This window comes from Pseudochaenichthys georgianus, chromosome 11, assembly GCF_902827115.2.
Source record: "Pseudochaenichthys georgianus chromosome 11, fPseGeo1.2, whole genome shotgun sequence".
In the NCBI taxonomy this organism is placed as follows: domain Eukaryota; kingdom Metazoa; phylum Chordata; class Actinopteri; order Perciformes; family Channichthyidae; genus Pseudochaenichthys; species Pseudochaenichthys georgianus.
Genome location: NC_047513.1, coordinates 21,398,727 through 21,408,333, shown reverse-complemented (window position 1 = coordinate 21,408,333; position 9,607 = coordinate 21,398,727).

The window sequence follows — 9,607 nt, the reverse complement described above, 5'->3', positions numbered from 1 at the left end:
GCTTGGTTTGTTTTCCCATAGTCTAGGTCCTGCTCAGGCCAAACCACACTTGCCTAGAGTGTGCCGATCATGGTGCAGCCTGTTGTTAGGCCGACACCTGCACCTCTTGGTAATCTGCCAAAGTCTTTTATTCCTCCTTCTCTCTCCTTCTCCTTTCCTCGTCCTTTTCTTTCCCCAGTTGAAACCAATTGACATCTCCCTCTGTGAGGCTGATGTGCCCCCATCCGGACCTGAAAGGGGTCTCGTTTCCATGATAGGGATCTGGGGCTTTCACAGCGACAAGGGGGGCTCTTGTACAGGTCTTACATTTCAACCTTTCCCCGCATTCAAACTGTTAATTACTTTGCAACTTGCCCTGTTAGCTTGTCATAGCTACATTAGGGGAAATGCTCTTTAAATCAATTTCTAATCAAGTCATGTTTTACACTCTCCATTGTGAGGGAAAAAAGGATGTTTGCAGTTAAAAGGTTTTCTACTAACCTAAAACGTAAAAGGCTAAAGCTTAACCCAAGTGGATCAGTTCTCAAGTTATGAAAAGGTCCCTCTTTTTTCTTTAAAGGTTTTATTAAAATCCAAAGCAATTCCAGTGTTTTTGACCCTTTCTAAATAGGTAAAGAGGCTCTTGATTTGTTGGTCAGCGGTCAATTTAGCCTGTTGCTGTCCTTTATGATAATCTGCTGTTGGACTCGGCTCAGCAGCTGCAGAGTTTATGATTAAGATCTCTCTCATTTGATGGATGTGAAGAACATCAGAACCACATCAGTCAACAGTTGACCCGATACCAGAGGCAGTAAGATCAGAGGAAAACAGTTCAAGCAAAGAGCGCCATCTAGTGACTGCATGGAATACATCCTTTTGTAATTGCTTCTTACACAGTAGATAGAAATGCCTTTCCTCTTTAATGGGAAAAATCTGGACCAAGCTGGTTGCAGAAGTGAAAAAACACAAAGAGGTGGTCCTCTCAAATAGCACGGTGGTTAAATCCCTCTGCTCACAATATGGACGGAAACTGACCTGCTAACAGTCCTGAGTTCACTCCTGAGTCCCCACATATGCCGTCCCTTTCAATTCTACTGCAATATTATATAACGGATGAAATACTACAGTCAGGTGATCCCTACCCCCCTGTTTTTTAGTAGACAATAACTCAGGGTCCTCTTATCTATTTGGATGAACGGTCCATATCTTGAGCTGGAAAACACATTGATGAAGACCTTTGTGAGATGCTGGTGTCTGGTTGATAAAGTTGCGTTTCATTTGAGAAAATCATCTAACCTCTCAAATGAAAAACACAGAGCTCCATGCTAAGTTTGACAAAGGATATATAAGCTTCCCCACAACAGCACTGCACGGAATGTGTGTCTTCTCTACAATTCAATTACAGCTCTATTCACTTGTGAACTGACTTAACTGTTGGGCCAATGATTTCATTAACTGGTTGTCCTTTGTGCTTGATGTTCATTTACTGTGTTCGAGCAATAAATCATAGCAAGTAGAGGTCACTTTGTGGGACCAGGCTCCTTTAATTTAATGGAGATGGATTCTGGCCCACACCCTCACTTTGCTTATTAGCTCCCCATAGAGCGGGATACACAATGACCTTCAGCCTAAGGACTGCATGTGTTAGAAATGAGCCTGAACGTGAAGGTGCTTCTTTTATGACCTTGGTTCTGATATGAATGAATGACCTATTATTACAGTTATTGAACCATGTGTCCTTAAACTGATGGGTGTGTGTATCCATGCATCATTATGCGCACAATACTGGTTAATATTTTACGTTCTAACCCTCAGAGAGGTTGGCAAGTCTGCAGTCGGATTTGGAATACATTAGAGAGAGATAAGGAAAGACGGTCATTAGGAAAGAAAATGCTCTGGACAAACAAGGAAAAACACTTTTGAGCTTTATTCGTTACAAAGGACAGATAGATAAGGCACATCGTCCAGCTCAGATTATGTTTCACCTTGTAAGGAGAGCTATTCGTAAGACGTTCGGCACACCCCTTTTGATTCTGTGCCAGAGACTGCTGCTGTGTGTGAATGAGAGAGGGAGATTTCAATCAGTCTGAGCTTGTGGTGCTTTGTATTTACAGAATTTGGCTAAAGACCAATTGTGCTTACAGACAAATGTGCAATTTCTTTATCAAATGTGGAATTAATGACCAAATAATCAACACACAAAGCTAATTACCAGTAAACGACATAATTAGAAATTAATTATTTTACACTCAAACACTCAGCTAATCTGCTTCATCAGAGCTGTGGTTTGATCAGATTTGATTGACAGTGGCCTGGCAACATAAGCAAACATGACCAGACAACTGCGATCAAATTGCCTGATTCTGAGATAGGTTTTCCAACAAAATTAGAAACTGATGAATGCCTCGTAAAACATCACACACAGACATATCTGAATTGAAATAACCAAAATAAAGTTTCTTATGGAGGACCTCCCTTATAGTAAAAGGCAGATTGACAACAATATATTTATACTCTTTCTTTTATAGTTCTAAAACTCAGTGAATAAATAATCAGGTAATTTTGGCAACATGAATTACAAAAGAAGACAATTAAAGGTGGGGTCGGTAAATTTGAGAAACCGGCTCGAGATCGCTAGAATTTGAAAATACACAACCGGAGAAAATCGGCCACTTCCTCACAGAGCCCCTCCTCCAACACACACGAACGCGCACATGACCAATGAGGGCACGAGATAAGTTTGTGGAAGGCTGACAGGCAGGTAGGCCAGGTTGTACTTTTTACAGTATTACGGCTTCCACAGATGACATTTTTTTATGGATTTTTTGTCAAAGCACTTAAGATATTCATTGCTATCGGGATGTTAAGAGCATTCCATGGAATATAACAAAAAGTGTATCTCGAGCCGGTTTCTGAAACTTACCTACCCCACCTTTAAGTGAGGTAGGGTTCATTTGAAAGTGGAACTTTTATGTGCAAATAGGTGTTAAGATAAATCATGTAAACACACACAACTTTACATTTGAAGTAACTAGATGACCAAGCTCTGCTGCAGAGTTGAATCATTCTGGGATGTGCCTGCTAGCAGCAAACACTTAACAAGCTGTATTTCTTCTGTGTCTACTTCTGTTCTTCATTGTCACGGTTTGGTGTTTTTTGAGTGCTATTAGTTGTCTCTCATGACATAAAAGTGCAGTTTTAGCAGATATTCTGTGGCAAGTTATTTGCTAGCTTTGTAGGGTTGTCTTTAATACACTGAAGGCACGTGTCACATTCAGACCAGCACAAGTATAAACAACAACATAAGTGATGACTGAATCCATTTAGCTTCTGTTGTTGTAAGGGTATCTGCATGCTGGCTCACTGTCAAACTGTTGTGACTGTGCTTTCCAAAGCCAAGACTTCTTCTGCAAAATGGATTTACAGTTATTAAATAAATCACGATGGACTGTTATGAAAGCAGTGAAAAAAAGACCCACTTTAATACACTTTAGGTTGGCGAAGCTTTGATTTTCTTAATCTTCCCAGCTAGTAAGACTGGTGGGTGTTAATGTCAACTTAGCTTAATTTCCCTGCAAGCTAATTATACAAGGAGAGCCGGATCATTGTGTGTTATCCTATTAAGGATGCTTAATGTGCTTGTCTTTTTGTTGTACTGTGTATGTTGGACGACCGTTACACCATCCCAATGTGTTTATGCAGCTGAAGTGGACCCGGAGCAGAACGTGACATCAGCATTACACCGCGAGGGAGGAAGAGGAGAGAGGAGCAGGCGCAGGTTGGGCAGGGGCTCGTCGATGTGCCAGTCAGCCCACTCAGCAGTCAGTCCTCGCCAGCCAGGGGGCCCAATGGGAGTTTTTAAACACACACACACATGCTCGCACACACACATCCACCTCCTCACTTTTCTCCAATCCCTCAACCAGCACCAGACTCCCCAGGCCAGTCCCTCTGTTGTCGAGGCAACGCATCACATTCAGCCCAGTGAGCATCCAACTTGTTTGTTTCACTTCTGATTCACAATGGAAGGGGATGGGATGGAAAGAAAGAGACACAGAGAGAGAGAGGTGTGAGAGATTAAGGGTGTGACAGAAAATGGAGGAGAGGATGGTGGCATGAAATATGAAACGCTCCACCAGGATAGGCCAAAAGTTCTGAGTATGCAGAACGCCATGTCCGCCCCTTTGAAATGGGATCTGTTAAAAAAATGAGCACAACGGTCAAATTGGTCTAATTGGCTGCTTCACAAATGAGTGTGACAGCTGCTGATCATTTTTCCAGAGGGGGGGTTTTGTGATAAAGACTCTTTTCTATCTCCATTTCATTTGGGTATCAAAAAACCAGAAGGATGCGTAGACTGGAAGAGAGAGTTGTATATCAGACTCATTTGTATGGAAACAGTGTAATATTTGTAAGTAGAAGCAAAACGGATATCATCATAGGGTGTTATCACACAGCTGCCAAAGGTAAAAGTGCATGTCTAGACTTTAAATATAGATGGCATTTACTTAGCTTTCAAAGGAACTCCCACATCAGGCAATAAGTCTTTCATCTATTAGTGTTTATGTCAGTTCAAACTATTCACATCATAAGCAGGTGGAGCTGTGGAATGCAGTGTGATGAAGCTTGTATTTCACAGCTAGTTGGTAAATCAAATGCGTTGTGTCTGCAAGGTCAAACCAATCAGCCGTTAAGTGCATTGGAAGTAGAGATTTTCAATCATTGGGTAAACACAGAAACACAATTGCCTCCAACCAATCTATGAGCACTAGCACAAACAATGCACACACGTGGGTAAACAAACCACATCAGACACTGTATCCAGCGCTTTGAATCCCAGCCATGCAGCATGGGGACCCACTAATGAGGCCCCTCTAAGCGTAAGGGCCCCTTTGTCCCTCTCTGTTTGCTCCCGATAACACTGCTGGAGTCGTTTCTCAGCCACCCTTCACATTTATCAAAATCCCTGTGACAATATCATTGTTTTAGACCTGGTCCCTACACTAGTGCTTTCATGGCAGCAATGTCTCATCACCAGAGTCCTGCTTCCAAATAAGCAATTGCACCATAAAATGCACCTTTCTGTCCACCATTCATTAGGATGTTGGATGTACTGCCAACTAACTATTTAAATGTGGCTGGGGATAAACAAAACAAAAAAAGGTTTAAAATATCAATTGTTTCTTGTCAAAAAATGCAATGAAAAACCTTATTTCCCCCCCTCTTTTGAAACTTGAACACATTACATTCACATTTCGCTGATGAATTACCATCACTGTCAGGGGTAGAGCGGTCTCTGTTGAAACACATCACTCCAGGCTGTCGGGAAATGCAGCAGTTCATCACTTCAGCTTTGTCTTCTTGGCCCATTTGAAGGCTCTGGCCCTTTATGAAACACCCTCATAATTGTCCTCTCATCATTTCTGAGTGGATCTGACAGGGTGTCAACAATTACGCGCTCCCTGTCCCATCTGGTATCATTCCCCTCATTGAGTGTACATCCAAGCTCTTTTCTAAACAAAGCAGGGGTTGGTGCGTGTGCAAGAATGCTTGATTTGCATCCGCCCTGCAGGGAACCTCTTTACCCTTTAAAGTGTTGTGCAAATTCAGAATGAGTGAATAAACATGAGTGTGCCGCAGGGAGCTGAAAGGGAACACCTGTCACTGTCTGCAGCTTCCTGGCTGATTCCCTGAAGGTCACCTTGTGTCTGCAGGACCTGGGCGAGGGGACTGTCAGCTGATAACTCAACGCTGGACTACTCCCACTGAGGGCAGGGAGGGGACACTTATCATGACTGACCCCTCTGCTGTCAGCCGGAGGTTCAGTTCTCAGCTTTTCAAGCTCGTATCTCCCCCCCTGTCCTCTGTTTCTCCCCCCTGTCCTCTGTTTCTCCTCCCTGTCCTCTGTTTCTCCCCCCTGTCCTCTGTTTCTCCCCTCTGTCCTCTGTTTCTCCCCCCTGTCCTCGTTTTCTCCTCCCTGTCCTCTGTTTCTCCCCCCTGTCCTCTGTTTCTCCCCTCTGTCCTCTGTTTCTCCCCTCTGTCCTCTGTTTCTCCCCCCTGTCCTCTGTTTCTCCCCTGTGTCCTCTGTTTCTCCCCTCTGTCCTCTGTTTCTCCTCCCTGTCCTCTGTTTCTCCCCCCTGTCCTCTGTTTCTCCCCCCCCTGTCCTCTGTTTCTCCTCCCTGTCCTCTGTTTCTCCCCCTCTGTCCTCTGTTTCTCCCCCCTGTCCTCTGTTTCTCCCCTCTGTTTCTCCTTCTCCCCTCTGTCCTCTGTTTCTCCCCCCTGTCCTCTGTTTCTCCCCTCTGTCCTCTGTTTCTCCCCTCTGTCCTCTGTTTCTCCCCTCTGTTTCTCCTTCTCCCCTCTGTCCTCTGTTTCTCCCCCCTGTCCTCTGTTTCTCCCCTCTGTCCTCTGTTTCTCCCCCCTATCCTCTGTTTCTTCCCCCTGTCCTCTGTTTCTCCCCCTCTGTCCTCTGTTTCTTCCCCCTGTCCTCTGTTTCTTCCCCCTGTCCTCTGTTTCTCCCCCTCTGTCCTCTGTTTCTCCCCCCTGTTCTCTGTTTCTCCCCCCTGTCCTCTGTTTCTCCACCTCTGTCCTCTGTTTCTCCCTCCCTCCCTCTGCATCTCACAGGAACTGTTCATCTATTTGTTTTCACTTAGCAGGGATTGAGTCTTTTTAGCACATCTTTTTATCCTCCCATGCCTTTCTCTCTCATTTCATCTCTGTCCTCTTTTCTGTTTCCCACGTTTTCAAATGACTTTTGCCTCTTTCGGTCTTTTGTGTTTTGTTCTCTACCATTTGTTCTTCCTCCATGACTCTCCCTGCCTGTCTCCGCATGATAACTCTCCATCCGTCTGTTTATAAGTTTGGCTCTAAGATTGAAAGGCTTTCCTTTCTCCGTCTGTCTCTGTATCCGTCTGTCTATCTTTAGACACCCACTCCCCCCACCCTGCTCACCATGAGCCCTTGAGCTGGAACAGCAGAGCTCCTGGGAGCTGACATGGAGACGGTGGTCAGCCAATCCAACACTGGAGATGAGGAAACGTTTTTTTCCCTGATCCAGTTTCTTCCCATCAATGGAGGCCATTTTGCTGTGAGCATAAAATATAAAAGAGGTTGGATTTCTATTTACTCTTCATAAAATGCTTCAGCTCGGAGAATTAGGTTCAACTCTATTTTCACCGCACAGATAAATCCCCTTAAAAAAAGCAGCGTGATTTTTAATCCGTTCCTCATAACTCATAGAATAGAATCGATGTTGTCCCAGGTGTCAATGGCATATGGAATTTCATTAAGATCAAATCCCCTAAACTACAAGCCATCAGCCCAGTGAGGCTTAGCATATGTTGATGTTTGCATTATCAAAGTCACACTTCAGCAGCTTAAAAGTGATTCCAGAGGCATCACGAAACGTCTGACTGCTCGGTGGGTTTTACAGGAAATCTGTGATCGAAATCCCTCCAGCAACTCAATGAACCTCTCAAAGGCATCTCCCAGTGCAAGGAAGGACTCGCACACACGTGCCGACACGCACATACAACCACAAACTGACATGCAGACGCAGTAAGTGCACGAGGGGGATTCATTTGTGCAATATTTAAGAGGACATTTGAAGAAACCATATCCCTATCACACCGATGAAGGTGGATCATGTAAGGTTGCAAGTCATCATTTGGTAACTCCAGTTTAACAAACATGCACTGCAGTTTGTGTTGGAATATGTATGACCTTTCTCTTGGCATATCAATGCACATGAAGCCTTGTGATGATTTTGCGGTCTTTAAAGTAATCTCTCACTGCTTTGAAAGTTCACATCAAAGTATGCCGAGTGCTTTAAAGCTGACAAACCTCATATGCCCTCCGAATGAACTCTTACATTTTTTACAGTTCTCTTTAAGTTACTATCCGTCAAATTATGTTTGCTCTGCTTCAGGTAAACAGACACAATGGAAAACAGCTTGAACACAAAGAGAACAAATAACAGAAACAGTGAGGAGAGGGAACATCCTGTATCTGAACTACTGAAACAGCCTTAGTATCCTCCATGGTCAGACTACCAAACTTTATTCAGACCTTTTTTTGCTGAACAGTTGGGCAAAGTTTTTTTCTGTTGACTGATGTGTCACTCACCTTGTCTGAAATTCAGTGAGAAGTGGCAGCTGTCTCTCTAGAGTTGACTGTTGCTTGGTTTTAATAAATCATAGGCTCTCTCCCTCGCGTCTCTAGCTTCTTCCCGTATCTTATCCTGATGGCTTTCCCTCCACGCACTCTCTATCTCTGTTCTCTTTCTCTCCCTTTACTTTTCCCTTGGTCTGTCTTCATCTCTGCCATGGCTGCCAATCTCTTTGTCCCTCTTCTACCATTTCCAACTCCCCCGCTTTAATACTCAGCTTCCTCTTCCCTATCTTTCCGGTCTCTCTTTAGAAGCTCTCATCATTGCTAAGTTGCTCGAAAAGAGCCACTTCTTCTGTCATCTCCTCCAGGAGTGCTGGTACATTTAGCTTGTTCTAAAAACTCAGAGCCTTTTTTTATGAAGTCACACTGTAAAATATTACCATGATTTCACAATATTTAGCTGTAATATTTTACAATAAATTACTGTTTTACCACTTTACAGTCTTTACCTGTAATGTTCACAATATAATACTGTAATTTTGAATTTCACAGTGAAATCAATGCAGGCACAGTTCATTACTGTGAATGTACAGGATCAATGATTACCAGGAACATGTTACTGTATTATTTCACAGTAAAATGCTGTATTCAGACCATCCTCTGTGATAACACAACAAATTAAGTGATTTTCTTGCTTTTATCTTGCTTGGCTTTAAATAAAAAAAAAACTTTAAATGTATTTCTTTGGTGCAAGTTTTACTTTACCGCTGCATGTGCCTTAAAATAAACTATGCAACATATAAATCTATGTAAAATTGAAATTGTTGTCTTGGCTTATTGTTTTCAGGTGCTTGGGCATTAACCCTGAGACGGGCTCGAAAGCCAAACAGAGGCATGGCAATTTAAACCCCCATGTCAGCACATTCTTCAGAAAATTGTTGACTTCGAGTGGATGTCTGTGTAGACATGTGCTCCCCTCCTTGTTTTATTTTCTGTCTCCCTACTGCCCAGGTGCACCTGGTCTGCCCCTGGCTCCGCCTCTGCCCAGGTGCACCTGGTCTGCCCCTGGCTCCGCCTCTGCCCAGGTGCACCTGAGAGGCTTCTCAATACTCAAATTTCCCCTCCTCGACTCCTCGGTCCTCCGGTAGTGACCCGGAAATGAATTTCAGCGCGCCATTTTGAAGGACGTCTCATTTCTCTAAATGCACACCGAGGATCGAGCGTCGAGGAGGCTCTCTGGAGGAGCTATAACCGAGGATACACTGATGGTTCCTCCACGGCTCCTCCGCGGATGCATTTCCGGGAACGGTGGAGGCGTGACACACGGCCGGACTTATCTCAGCCAATGACAGCTCTGCATGCATCCCCTGGATATTATTTTAGAAACTGCTCTCATCGCAACGCGATGTTTACAGTGAGAACAGCTGTGAGGTCCTGCAGAAAGCAGAGCAGTGTGTAAAATAAATATCACTCAGTATAACAGACCTACTCTCTTTATTTGCTTTAGTTTAGTAGATATATA